At 44.5% G+C, this 15,388-nt stretch overlaps 1 pseudogene; it reads right to left on the bottom strand.

The window, feature by feature from the left end:
• Window positions 1-470: 470 nt before the first annotated feature.
• LOC118837115 lies at window positions 471-14,105 on the bottom strand (annotated as a pseudogene).
• Between the last annotated feature and the right edge of the window lie 1,283 nt (window positions 14,106-15,388).

Raw genomic sequence — 15,388 nt, 5'->3', positions numbered from 1 at the left:
CAGCCCATCTGTTTGCTAAAGAAGAAGGGAACCTGCATACTCGGTTCTCCCACTCCTCATTCACTTCGCTGGCAACCTCTGGGATCCCACAGAGCACCCACAATGAACTGTGAGCAGACCCCACGATCCAGGAGAAGAAGATAGCAAAAGCAGTTCGGCAACACCAAAAAAAAAAAGGCAGGGGGGCTGAGGAGACACAGGCATTAAGTCCCTGAAGGATGACTTAGTCCGGGGGTCCAGCTCCCTGCTGCTATCGGAGAGCAAATATCTACCTGGAAAAAATTCCAGGAGCGGCTACGCTTTGGTGAGACTAGCAGGAAGCCATCTGAGGCCAGTGGGGCAGCCAGCTCCTGTCTGGAGGCTCCCGGCAGTTCCCCCCCAGCAGCGGCACAATGCAGCCCTCCCAAGATCAGCTCTGAACACCGCTCAGGAGTCTGGCTCCCAGTGTGAGACAAAAGCGTTTGCAAAGGCTAGAGAGGAGGCGGCGGCAGCGGCGGCGGCAGCAGCAGCGAGCCCCAGACACACCAATCACCGGCCCCCAAAGCCCGTCCTCCTGCTGCCCTGCCTGGAGCCTCCTTACTGACTGGCCAGCTCCCTTTGGAGTTTTCTTCAAAGACGTTTGCGAATGATTTATCCTTAAAGGGAGACGCTTGATCGTCCCTGAAATACTCTAACTTTGGCTGGATCGGAGGGTGATGGTGTAATGCCTCCTCCTAGTGCAAGAGAGGACACGGATGTCAGTACTGAGGGAAATAGAGTTTGTATGGGTAGGAGAGGATGTTCAGAAGTGTGTAGGAGAGACAGCAGATGTGTGTGTGTGTGTGTGTGTGTGTGTGTGTATGTGTGTGCGCGCGCGCGTATGTACGTGAATGGGGCTCTGGATCTGTCCATTGTCCGTCTGATTGGGGGATGGGGGTGCTCTGGGAGTGATGGGGTCACTGCTTCCTCCTCCTGCCTTTGCTGAACCGCTTCTCTGCCTCCCAGAGTCTGACAATGTCAACCTCGTTCCTAGCTTGCTTCTCTGTCAGCAGATCCGCTTCCTCAACTGTTTTCTCTCGTTTTAATAACTTTGGATAGGAACTATTCCATGAAAGCTATGTCCCTGGAGCCACCCTATCTTCGCCCAACTTCAGCTGGCTATCCTCACCCCCTTCAGCTCCTCTTAGTAAGTGACCCAGTAAGTGACCCTCTTCCCATGTGAGTGACATCTAGGGTTTGGGGGGGGGCGCGGGGAACCTGGAAGGAAAAGATGTGGGATTGAGTACCCAACTCTGACACTTACTCGTCATACTGTCCTTGGCAAGTTAATTTCCCTGAGTCTCAGTTTTCTTTTCTGTAAAATGGAGGAATGATATACGTACTACCTGGTGAGATTGTTGTGAAGAAAATGCTTTGCAAACCTTAAGGGGCATAATATAGAAATGTGAGTTCTTGTTATAATGGAGGTAACCGCGTAGTGGTAAGAGCACTAGCCTGAACTTGTGCCTGAGATCTTAAATTCAAATCCTGGCTCTGCCATTTCCCAATCGTGTGATCCTGGACAAGTCATTCAACCTCTCTGCCTCTTAACTTTCTCAGCTCTAAATGCTTGTACCGCCTACTTCACAGAACTGTTTCAAGAAAAGCTTAAAGAATTAAAAAGAAATAAAAGTTCTGTGTTTAGGTTCTCCCAATCCCACACCCCCACTCCAGCCGATGGTTCAGGGTGAAGATGAACCAAATCCTTCCCCCTACTCCCCACCCCGCTCATTTCTCTTGTTCTTGTCCTGTGGTTGTTCTTTTGTGTATCTGCCCAAGGCAGGAGATGAAGAGATATTCACATCAGGTGAAGGAGTTACCAGTGAGCAGTCCTGGTTGGAGCTGGAGGTTCCTGACTAAAAATGAGGGTTTCTGGATATTCGGGAGTGAACACTACTTAAAGCTATCTTCCTACTCCCATTTAATTGTCGTGAAATGGTTTGACCAAAAAACGGGTAACTGATGAGATAAAGCCACAAGAGGCACTTCGTTCCACAGACATAACTTAAAAATAGAGGATCAGTCAGAAATCCCTGGACAAGTATCCCAAGGAAGTTAGAGACAGAGACAAGGAGTAAATGGTGGCATTCTGTGATGGCAAAAGACTAGAAACAAAGTGGGTGCCCGTACACTAGGAGATGGCTGAAACATTTTGATATGTAATGGGACATTAATGATCAATATGAAATGATGAATATAAAAAATTCAGAGAAACATGAGAAGATTTTTATGATTTTTTTAGAGTGAAATAAGCAGAACCAAGAGAAAAATATACAATGACAACAAAATAAGAAAAAGATGAGCTAAAAGGAAGCTAAACTTTGGGTAACAGGCAGCCCATGGAAGATACTGGAGGAATGAATAAAAGAAATTGTGATATAATAAAACATTCCCTCTTCTCTCATAGCAGAGGCAAGAGTCTACGAGGACAGAGTCTCGGATATGTTGTCAGACAAAAGTTTCTGTAACATATTTTTTGCTTAATTGTTTTACTTTGTTACAAAGGAGGGTTCAGTATGGAAGGGGGTGAGTAGGAAGTGACTGTAGTATAGACAGACATCATCAATAAACATATATATGTATGTATAGACACACACATATCTATCTAAACACATACATACATACATACATACATACATACAATTAATAGGAAACTGGGCTAAAGTCATAGAACACCTGACCTGGAGAGAAACTTAGAGGTTATTTAGTGCAACCTTTCCATTTTCCAGATAAAGAAATGGAGGCCTGGGGAGGGAAGTGACTTGTCTACAGTCATGCAAGTAGTAAATTAGCAGAGTTGGGATTGAGCCCAGGTCTTTGACTCCAAATCTGGTTTTCTTCCCATATGATCACGCCTAAACATAATTCAATGGTGTTTTGCCATTTTTCAGTGATGGGCTTTGGTTACAGTGCATTAATAATAGTATTTCAACCTTAAGAGAGACAGACCTATACCTTCAGAAAAATTCTTATTGATGACCTAAGATTGGGAGAAGGGGAAGGGCTGGGGAGCTCTCCCTTTCCCAGCCTCCCTTGCCACCTTCTTCCCTAAGTCACAGAGATCATCAGTTTATTGAGAAAGGAGGAGAGAGGAGGAATCTGCTGTGCTTCTTAGGCTCTGAGCCCCAGACAAAGAGCTGGGCCTCCCAAGATTGGCTTGTGACTTTGACATTCTGCTCCTTCCTTGGAAGCAATTGCTAGTCACTCAACCTTGGCCCTTGCTGCCTGTGAGAAGGGCAGGGGAAACCTATTTCTCCTCCCCTGTTCCTTTGCTTTGTCCGGTTTATGCCAACGGATTGGAGGAAGGAGGAAGGAGCAAAGAGAGGGCAAGGTGCTTGGGGTGAAGGATTTAAGACAGGGATGAGTGCTTTGGTGACAGATTACAGGCCCACAGGATGCCCAGGGTCAGAGGGTGATTGTCTTTAATACACCAGAGTGGATCCGAACCATGGAATTCCTAAGAGAGGGATAAACTGACCCTGGAGAGGGAAAGGGGATGTCTAGGCTGGTCAGGTGGGTTGACTAACAAAGGGTGAAGAGAGGTCTGATCTATAAAAGACTTAAGGCCTTTTATAAAAGACCAGAAGTCCCGATGAGCTGATTCAATGGGCAGAGCCTGAAGGAACAGACAATTAGAAAGTTAGTACAAAAAAGAGAAAAAAAAAGAAAACAGGGAGACCAGAACTGAAAGTGGGAGATGGAACCCAGGATGGGCTGCAGGAGATGGATGCATCTGCTCTAAGAAACTATGCTGGATCTGGGTGCCCTAAAGCAGGAGAAACAATTGGTCGGCAGTTCCCATTCAGCAAAGCCCAAGGGGCCACTGTCTGAGCTGATGAGGCAAGTGGCTGCTATGACAGTGGCTTCAGTCAGAAACCTGGGACCAATATAAGAAAGGGCCTTCCTTCTTCCTCCAGTGGCCAATGAAAAGGGGGGGAGGGAAGGGAGGAGAGGGAGAAGCAAGCATTTATTAAAGGCCCGCTATGCGCCAGGTACTTTATGAAAACGACCTCATCTGATCCCCACAACAACCCTGTAAGGTAAGTGCTATTACTATCCCCTTTTTACAGATGTGGAGACTAGGGTTAAGTGACTTAAGTCACACCGCTAGTGTAAGTGGCTGAGGCACTTCCTAATCTGAGGGTCAGTGCTCTCTACCTGCCTCCAGACAGTCAAAAGGAGACTAAAGAGCGGAAGTAGGGGGAATTTAATGCCCTTGTGATCACAGTATTTAGAGCTGGGGAACTTGAAAGATTATTTAATCCAATCCCCTCATTTTACAATTGAAGAAACCAAGGCTCAGAGAGATTAAGTAATACATCCGCAGGTTGTACAGATAGTAAGTAGATGAGTCAGAATTTAAACCTAGGTCATTTGATTTCTAGGTCAGCTCTTTTCACTATATCATACAACTCTGTCCATGGTCAAGGCTGGGGAAATAGACAAAGGCACTATTTCTTGATAGAGAATATTTGTAATTCTTTTTCTTTCCTTTCTCAAATTTTTTTCATTTATTATGAACCTTAAAATAATTAATAGGAACATTTTAATACACAAAGAACAAAGACAACTATTACTAATTACAGTTATTTACAATACAATTAATTATAATAATTACAATTAATATACAAAGAACAAAGATTGCATTTAAAACTGTAAATTTCTGTTTTAAACCTTTTTTTAAAAAAGATTTATGTTAGTGTCAATTTGTATTCAATTTAATAGGCTAGTTACAATATTGCCATTTGTTTTTGTCCTTTTGGGGGGACTTCTTGCTCGCTTCCAGGATAGAAGGATGAACCTGGAGTCAGGAAGACCTGAATCTAAATCCTGGCTCAGATACTTATTAGCAATGAGATCCTGGGCAAGTCACTTAACCTTTGTCTGCCTCAGTTTTCTCATTTGTAAAATGGGGGATAATAACAGCTATCTCTTGAGGTTGTTGTGAGGATCAGATGGGATAACATTTGTAGCACAGTGCTTGACAATAAATTCTTATTTCCTTCCTTCTTTTCTGCCTTACTTCCTTCTTCCTCTGTAATAATTAATGAATTACTTGTTCATCCTAGCCCCTCACTACTCAAAAATGCCAGGAATAAAAAAACTCAGGAGCCTAGGAATCAAGAGACCCCAGTTCTGATTCTAACTCTGGACCTTATGGTTCTAGGATCCTGGGAAGGTTGTTTACTCTTTCTGGGCCTCAGTATCTACTCCAACATCATCAATTTCTAAGAAATAGCTCGATTTAGTGTAGGATATGCGGTGTCTACAAGGTACTTAATATTTGTTGATTAATTGATTAAGTAATTGATCCAGACAGGATGTGTAAGCGCCTAAAGGAAACTCCTGCAGATTGGCAGTTCCTAGAAATTTTAATGCTAGAAACCTGGCCCAGGCTGAGTACTTAGCATTCACCTCACCTGTGCATAAACTATATTCATCTCCCCATCCCCACCAATTCCTCCGATTGCAAAGATCAGCTATGGATTTGAATTTACTACGCCTGTTGGAAGGCAGTGGAGAGGGACAGGAAGGGTCCTACCTCAGAAGATAAAGAGGAGAAAGTCCATGAACCCCGGGCTTCCAATCTTAGAGGATCAATTTTTTTTAAACACTCAGGTAACAGCACTGAAAAATAAATAAAGGTGCATCTATAAATGGGCCTGATCAAAGGAGCTGGTGGTTTGAGAGCTGCCCCAAGGACAGTGTCTCTTTTATCACAGAGAAGCAGCTGTCATAGGAAGAACACTGAATTAGGAATCATAGGACCTGGATTTGACTTGATGGCAGGGGTGGTGGGGTGGAGGTGGGGTGGGGGTGGGACTAGTATTTCCATGTCTGGAGTCAGGAAGACCTGAGTTCAAATACAGCCTCAGACACTTCCTAGCTGTGTGATCCCAGGCAAGTCACTTATCCCTGTTTGCCTCAGTTTCCTCATCTGTAAAATGAGCTGGAGAAGGAAATGGCAAATCACTCCAGTATCTTTGCCCAGAAAACCCCAATTGGGGTCCCAAAGTGTCAGACACAAGTAACTGACTCAACAACAATATGGTTATTATTCAGTCAGAGGACCTGGATTCAAATCCCAGCCCTGCCTCTTAGTAACTATCCTTTCCTCAGGCAAGTGGCTTCATCTCTCTGGGTTTTAGTTTCCTCATCTATAAAACAAGGGGGTTGGACTAAGATGACTCTGAGGTCCCTTCTAGATTGTACTTAGTCCAAGGGTCCTACCACCCACCACCCCCTTGGGCTCCTTGAGTGGATCTGCCTCTTTCAAATAGATCTTCAGCACTTAATGGAAGCAACCCAACTTTAGATTAGAACTTGCCTTTAGATGGAGGGAAAAGGAGACAGGCACAGATCCACCAGGACTCTCGAGTCCCAGTGTGCCATAGGGTACCAGCAAGGTCAGTGAGATGCCAGATGCACCTGCATTTGGCACTGAAACTCCTGAAAGAAACAATGAACTCCTGTTCATACACAGGTTTCTCTCTCTCTGCCTCTCTCTCTCAATCTCTTTCTCTCTCTCCCTTTCTGTCTCTCTGTCTCTCTCTCTGTCTCTCTGTCTCTCTCTGTGTCTCTCTCTCTCCCTCCCTCCTTCCCCCCTTTCTCTCTCTGTCTCTTTCTCGCGCTCTCTCTCTCTCTTTCTATGTTTCTTTGTCTCTTTCTCTGTCTCTGTCTCCAGATCTGGCCAAGCCATCAATCCATCAATCTTTTCTGCCTGGGGGTGTTGGCTGCCCTGGACCCAGCCCTGTGCTTCTCTCCACATCCCTCCCCGACCTTGCCCCAGAGCTGAGAGGGAGAGAGAGAGAGGAGTAAGCTGAGATGGAGTGGAGGGGGTGAAAGAGGTGCTCGAGCTAATTCCAGGTCATCCTAAACCCATGACAAGGACACAGGATTTGTGACAGGGTGTTCAACTTGTACTAATTGCTCACTAGGCATAAGGCTCTGTTGAGAAGGGAGAAGCCATTTGGGGATTACATTCCCTATTCTTTTACTTTCTTTAAAAAAAGTTTTATTGATGCTTTTTTTAACATTCACCTTCACTACCCAGTGTTTCCTCTTCAAGAATACCCTCCCTTACATCAAAGCAGAATTACACAAAACACATCAAGACATTGGTCATATCTGACAATGAACGCCTCAATCTACATTCACTGTCTTCCACCTCTCTATTGAAATTTCTCTAGTTTCCCCTCCCTAATTTTCAGAGAATACTAACACTAGAAACGACCTTGGAGGTTATTAATTCCAACTTCCTCATTCTGTAGAGTAAACCCAGTCTCACCGAGGGGAAGAGACTTCCCCAAGTTGACAGAGCTCTTCTTACTTCCAGGCCTTTCTTCCCATCATGTCATATGACCACTTCTCCCTGACCATTCTCTGCCTCTTTGTCTCCCAACATTCGGATTAATGACTTTACTCACCCTTTTGGTTGATCCTTAAGCCCCACTACCAATGGCCTGACATAGTTCCATTCTTGTCAACTAGAAGCAGGAGAAATTTTATATACCCTTCTCAGAGATGACCACCAATGAGTAATCTGTGCCATGTCTTGGCAGCTAGGGGGTGCAGTGGATAAAGTGCCAAGCCTATAGTCAGGAAGACCTGAGTTCAAATTCGACCTCAGACACTAGCTATGGGACCTTGGATAAGTCACTTACTCTGTTTGCCTCAGTTTGCCTCAGTTGTAAAATGAGCTAGAGAAGGAAATGGTACTCCAGTATCTTTGCCAAAAAAAAAAAAAACCCTGAATGGGGTCACAAAGAATTGCACACAACTGAACACAACTGAAGCCATGCTTTGGCTTATCAGAAAATATGGATCTTGAAGGAATTGTTTGAGCAGTGCAGAGCTGAGGTGAAGGTAGAACGGCTATTCAGCAGTCCCACTAAGTGCCTCATATTTTAATGTTTTAAGAATCAACCTCCTAGGAGAGTATAATAGAATTTATGAGTTACTGCTTCTTGTTTCAAGTCATTGTCAATGCACACGTACAATTTAAGGATTTCTGCATGGAAGACATAAATAGCTATTCTATACCTAATCTTTATTCCACACTGAGGATTTTTCTGCTTCACTTTGGGGAGAACCTTGCTATCAGCCAAACCTAAGCTTTAAGTGATTTTCCCTGGGGCTCTGTCCTAGGTAGGAACATGAAGTGAAAGAGACAGTGAGAAGGAACTTGACCTCTCTTTTTAGAAGCTAGGCTCCCCCAGGACCAAAACCAGCTCTCAGGTGAGCCTAGAACTCAGGCCTCTTAGTGAAAGAGGGTGCCCAGCTCCACTCTAGACCAGTAGTGCTGTTTTGTTACAAAAGGAAGTATCAGAGAAAGGATTCTCCCCTCCCTTCCTCCCTCTCCATTTTCCTTTTCCTCTCAGAATGTCCAAGCTGGAAGGGACCTTGGAGATCACCTAATCCAACCCTCTCATTTTAAAGACAGACGGTCTATTTTGCTTACTGCTGGCCCTGAGAGGGGAAATGACTTTCTCACAGTTACATTAACTAGTTCTCCATCTTCTGGCCTCTCTTTCCTCTCAGTATGGAATGAAAAGGGTGAAAAAAGATCAGGAAAGATTTTTAGGTTTGAAAGAGAAGGCAAATCCCCCCTTCTGCAGGAGGCTTTCCCCAGGATCTCTAGCTGCCGGTGCCTGTCCCAAGATGGTCTTCCATCTACTCTGTATTTATATGTGGTCTCTCCCATTATGGCACATGAGCTCCTTGAGGGTAAGCAATGCTTTTCCTCTCCTTGAGCCTCCAACGCTTAGCGCAGTGCCTGGGACATAGTGAGAGCTTAATAAATGCTTTTTGATTAATTGAACGTCCTGGATTGTTAGCCCCAGGCACTCACTACTGGGGCAGGACACAAACTAGCTGCTAGCTGCTCTCTCTTCTTCTCCCTTTCCCTCTTCCTCTCTCTCTCTCTCTCTCTCTTCCACCTCCCTCTCCTTTCTCTCTCTCTATCTCTCTGCCTTCCCGACTCTCCCTCTCCTCCAATCTCTCTCTCCACCTCCTTCCTCTCCTCCATTTTTTCCTCTCCCTCTCCCTCCCTCCCTCCCTCCCCATCTCCTGGCCTCTCACAACAGCAAAGGTGTTCATGCTTAAGCCTTATTTCATTTGGAAATGAAAGCTCAAGATCATGGGTCACATGGTGCAAATAACAAAGACATCAGCAGTCATAGTTAGAAGACCTGGTTTGGAGCTTCCTAACCCACCTCTAGGCCTCTTCATATGATCCCTTGCTCTAGTCCCACATCAGTGGGAGCCTCCCCACTTAATTATCAGGGAGGGACATTATCCAGCCTCTTTGCATGACCCATCCCCACAGGCTCCTATGTCGAGCTGCTGAGTAGGCCTTCCATCTGTTCATGCTCAGTCTTTTTGTTGGGATATAACATTGCTGTATTCTTCTCGCTTTTGGGGGGAGATGGATAGGTCAGCCTTAGTCCTCTCTCAGCCTACCCTTCACTAAGTTGAATAATCCACGCTCCTTCCCTTTTCCCTCTGTCTATAGCTCAGTGCCTACCCTCCCAACAGCCTCTTTGTGTTAGGCAACCTGGCGTTGGGAAGAAAGCACTGTACTGGGAGCTTGATCTGGCTTTCAGTTTCTGTCACTAATTCCTTCGGCAAGTATCACTTCATCTATCTTGGCCTAAATTTCCTCACCTGGAAAATGATGAGGATTAGACTGATAATGTCTAAGGTCCCCTTGAGCTCAAAGATGACTATTCAATGACTTGTTCAAGGTCATACTGTGAGTTCATGTCTCTAGATTCCACTATACTGATGATCCCTAGTTAAGTTTTCTTTCCATAGACGGCAGAGACTCAAGGACCTTTCTGGTTGGAATTTACTACTTAGTGACCTTGAAGGGTCACTTCATTGAAGACCAGTATAGCATAGGTGTCAATTGCTTCAAACTATTTTTACAAATAAACTTTGACTTCTGGATGCCCAATAGGCTCTCAATACCCACAGCTGCAGCTTGCTCCTTAATAGCTTGGTGAGCTTCAAATCTCGTCTGGAGTAATATTTCGTGGACTTTTTCATACGTTGTTACCTTTATTTTTAATAATTTTGAATAGCTTCCTATTCAGTATGGTTGTAACAAGATGGTTATAACAGCACGCATACAATTGGTTCATTTGGAATAAGGAATGGGTCCTAAACAAATGAAAGAACATTAGATTATTAGACCCACGCTGCTAGGCAGTGCAATGGAGAGAGCATTACATTTAAGAGTCAGGAAAGCCTGAGTTCAAATATAGCCTTGAACACTTACTAAACGTATGACCCTGGGTCAATCATTTCACTTTTCTGTGCCTCAGTTTTCTCATCTGTAAAATGAGGCTAATAATAGTGCCTACCTCCTAGGGCTATTCTGAGGATAAAATTAAATAATATCTGTAAAGTACTTTGCAAACTTTAAAGTGCTATGTAAGTGCTAACTATAGTTAACTAATTACTTGCTAATTAGTATAATGTGCGTTAAGAGCAAACTTCCCATAGAAAAGTCTATGAAGCCGTGAACAATTCCCGTTCTACTTTTTGGATGATCCGTGTCTCATGGAACTTTGCATTTTCTTTTCATCCTTTATCTTTGGGCAAAATGAAATTGGAAACAACAAAAAAAGAAGGTATACGCTATATCATAATGAATTCATTTATTCTCTGTTCCCAGAGTGTCTGAATTACTTTTATTTTTTTTTTTTTTCTAATATCCACTGAATTTAGTGGGTGGGTAACTGGACAAGTCACAGGCGTATAAATTCTAACTCACATGATTTTAAATCAGGAGGCTGGAGTCTGGGGGGCAGGGAGGGTAGGACCTGATTAATGCAAATAATGAGTCCCCCTGAAGTGGTCACATATATTTGAATTCACACTATTCTAAGTTAAAATTGGTTCCAGCGTAATGGAAACGTGCTGTGCAAATTCAAATAATACAAACGCTTCAGGGATTCGTTATCATACTGATCAAGACCTTGCTGCACTGGTCTTTCAGGGAGGTACAGAGGCTGGGCGCTCTAGTAGCCTGCCCCAGACTGCCTTTCAGGAAACCATGGCAGGGCTTCACTTTGGTCACCAGACTCAGAGATCGAAGCTGGGCTGAGATGGACAAGATGGCGGTGAAGGGAAGTCAGGGACCTTGAAGCCTATAGAGCCCAGGGGGCAACTCTGTTCATCCCCTTTATGATAGTGTCAGTCCAAACCTAGTATAGGGGCTTATGCAGGGGAATATATAGAGATGCAGGAAAGAGGAGATGTGAAGAGGAAGGAAGGAAAAAAAGTATTAATTATACACCTACTATGTTCCAGGTCCTATGTTATATGCGTTACAAATATTATATCACTTGGTCCTCCCATCAACCATGGTAGGTAGGTGATATTATTACATCATTTTACAGTTGAGGAAACTGAAATAGGCAGCAGTTAAATGACTGGCCCAGGGACACAGCTAGTAAATGTCTGCAGCTGGATATGAACTCTGATCTTCCTGACTCTGGGCACAGTGATCCATCCCCTGTGACACCTTGATGCTTCTAGGGAGGAGTGGTGACCTGGATCTTCCCCAAGGGAGTGTCCAGGCTCAGGAGATGAGGCAGCTGGCAGCATGTTTTAAAGGTGGCTCTAGGACCAATGTAACCCACCCATTTGATGACATCAGCACCTCAGAGTTCATGGAGGTGGGAGGGCGGGCCCATTTCTCCTGTTGTTTGGTTGGAAGCAGTTCAACCTCCAAACTAAGGGAAGAGAGAACTTATTCCAGGAATGGAGACTAGCTAATGCAAAGATACAAAGATGGGACTTAGAATGCTGTGTTTGAAGAACAGCCAATGGGCTGGAGTTGCTGGATGCATGGATGGGAGTCAGGTGCCAAGAGACTGGAAAGGTAGGAAGGGGACAGGCTATAAAGGGTCTTAAATGCCAAAGAGAAGACTTTATATTTGATCCTACAGGTAACAGGGAGCCAGTGGAGTACTAGAATAGAGAAAAGGGGATTATAGGAGAGATGCTGCACAAAACCCCCACATTTGACAACTGATTGGATATGTGGAGTGAGTGACAGTGAGGAGACAAGGATGGCATCTGGGTTTAGAGCCTGGGTAAATGGAAGGATGGTGGTACCCTTAATTCTCTCCAAAGTGGAGAGAATTGATGGAGAAAAGGAAGAGTGAAAGAAATTGTGAATTCCTAGATTGTGGACTGGTCAGAAGGGATGGACGCTCTTCCCTACACCCAAACATTGAGAGTCAGAGTCACATGCCCTCCGGTCTTCAAGCTCTAGTTCCCTCCAGAAACCACAGCTGGGGAGATGAAAGATCTGTCCAACACCCCCCGCACCCCATGCCCTACAACCCTAGCTCTCCAACCTTTCTGTTCTCAACCACAGCAAAAAAAGACAGCCCTAGCCACAGCATCTCAGAATGGCTGTTAATATTAACAGCATCTTCAATCAACCAAAAGGTTGAATGTGTTCAATATTTTATTTAAACTGGCATGTAAAAACTTTAATAATGCCCTGTCCTTTTCAAAGTCAGCGTAACTTTTAAATGACAGCCTGGTCTTAGCAGGGCTTGGGGCAGAATATTCACAAGGCAGATGAGGTAGAAGGAAGAAAGCATTAGCTTCTGTCTGCCTTTTTTTTTTTTATTATTTCCACAATGTTATTTCCTATTATCTTTCTCATCCTTCTCTCACTGCTTACTTGATCTCCTTTAGTCTCCAAGAGTTCATGAGAGCTTATACGGGTCTTAGAATCTCCAAATGTACACTTCAATTCAACATTTTATTAAGTGCCTACTGTGTGCCAGCACCGAACACTCGAGATACAGTGACAAGGAGCTAACACTCTGCCTGCTCTACTGGGGTAAGAGAAGAAAGTGGGATAATCGCCGTGCCTATGATGAAATGAAAAATAGATCCAACATAGAAGAAAGCAGCGTAGTACGGTAGAAGCGGAGCTGGATTCTTAGTCAAATGACTTGGGTTCTAATCGCGGCTCTACCACTGACTGTCCCACAATCAGCGATTTCTTCATTCCTTCCACATTCTTGACCTTCAGTGAGAGGGTCACTAGCCTTGAACTTGGCCTTTCCCTTCATGTGGACAGATCCATCGCACCCCACTTGTAGTCTTCAGCGTTGGCATCTGCAGCTCAATTTTCTAGGCCATCAATAACAGCTTGAAATTGAATATAATGGTGGCTTTGTCCTCTCATTTTGTCCATCCTACCTTACTCACCAGGGACATCACCTGGAATAGAAAGATGATATAGGTGCTGGTCCAGTATCCCATAAGGTCAAACTCCCCATAAGGTGGAATGAAAGTGACGAGCTTTGTTCAGAGTCAAGCTTATTGAGCTGTACACACTGGTGGAAGGTACAGCCATCTTTTGCCTTCCACTCTGACCCAACTCTTGCCCAAGGGTCATGCCCCTACCCTGCTTCTCAACAACAATCTTGTTCATCCCAAACTTGCACTTAGGATTGCTACTCAAATGGCTCTTCATTGCAATGCAGCCAGAGGGATGGGTGTTTAGCATTTGCCCTTGAGGAGACGTGAGCATATCTAGAAAGAGATCATTTCAATGATATCTGATGCCGTCATGCCCCAACACCTGGCTGGTGATCTGAGACTGGCCTTCCTTTGTCCATGGCCGGCTCTCAATGCTCTGCTAAGTGATGTTTAGAGCTCCTGCCTCTGGGTTTTGGGGGTAGCCATAGTCCAGGATCTCATCCAGCAGATTGTGGATGAGTACAAACTTGTTCTGATGTTTTTTCCTCACTGTTGTTGCCAAAGTAGGCAGTCATAATGTCACATATCTTATTAAGGAACTCTGAGACCACCGGGGCCATTAACATTTTACTTGATGGCAGCTGCCAGCCAGATGTTGGAACACCCAACATGGAAGAAGCTGGATGTGGGTGATGTTAATGACAAGGAATGATGGGGTAGAGCACCTGTTTTTTCCAGTAGATCATGTGGATTTGGAAGGCATCCACGGTATTTTGATATTATCTCTGTAGCCCTGGGAGATAAGCGCTCTTCCCCTTATGGTTGTAGATGAATAATCTTCCAATCATGATGGTAATTCAGTCTCCTTTGCCCATGACTCTAAGAATAGACCTGGTGCCATGATTCATATGACATGAATTCAAGACTGTTCCCCGGTGCTGTAGAGTGGAAGGAGTATTTACTCTGGAGTCAGAGGGCTTACGTCCGAATCTGATCTCTGATACTGACCGCCTGTGTGATGTTGGGCAAGATACTATTTTGTCACCTGTAAAATAAAGGTGTGACTAGATGACCTCTGAGGTACCTCCCAACTCTAAGTCTATGGTTGCTGTTGTGGTTCAGTTGTTCCTGACTCTCTGTGACCCCACTTGGGGTTTTCTTGGCAAAGATGCTGGAGTAGTTTGTCATTTCCTTCTCCAGCTCATTTTACAGATGAGGAAATGGAGGCAAACAGGGTGAAGTGACTTGCCCAGGGTCACACAGCTAGTAAATATCTGAGGCCAGATTTGAACTCAGGAAGATGAATCCTCCTGACTCCAGCCAGCATTTTATCCAGCGTGCCACCTAGCTGCCCCTACTTCTGTGATGATAAGTTGCAAATTTAGGCTCTAGGTCAGGCTTGCTACCCTGGTGCCATCCATATGTAACGTGGCTCTCTCAGGAGGTCTTCCCTCATTGAAGGTCTTCACTGAAGGTGTGTTGGAGAAGATTCCTCTTTCGGTATGGGGTGGACTACTCAATGATAATAACTCATATTTCTATAGTAGGGGCAGCTAGGTGGCGCCATAATGCACAGAGCACTGGACTGGGAACCAAGAAGACTCATCTCCCTGAGTTCAAATGTGGCCTCAGACGCTTACTAGTTGTGTGACCCTGGGCAAGTCACTTAATCCACTTGCCCATTTCCCTATCTGTGAAATGATCTGGAGGAGGAAATGGCAAATCACTCCAACATCTTCGCCAAGGAAACCCCAAATGGTGGTCACAACGAGTCAGACGTGGCTGAAAATGACCAAACAGCAACAGTATTTATACAGTACTTTAAGTTTTGTTAAGTGCATTAAGTGCATTAAATCGTTTGATCCTCACAATCACTCTATGAGGTTACTACTATTATTATCTCAATTTTACAGATGAAGAAACCAAAGCTGAGAGAAGCTAAGGGGTTTGCCCAGGTTCACAAAGCTGGTAAGTATCTGAGGGGGGATTTGAACTCGGGTCATCCTGACTTTAAGCCCAGCATGCTTTATCCACTTGACCACATTGAGTCTCAAAGTCACACAGGAACATTAGGCAGTAAAGGTGAACGTATGTCTTTTGAGTTCACATTCAGCTCTCTTGACGCTCTGCT

Source organism: Trichosurus vulpecula, chromosome 2, assembly GCF_011100635.1.
Source record: "Trichosurus vulpecula isolate mTriVul1 chromosome 2, mTriVul1.pri, whole genome shotgun sequence".
Classification (NCBI taxonomy): Eukaryota; Metazoa; Chordata; class Mammalia; order Diprotodontia; family Phalangeridae; genus Trichosurus; species Trichosurus vulpecula.
The sequence above is the reverse complement of the archived record's forward strand: the minus strand, read 5'-3'. Positions and strand labels throughout refer to the sequence as shown.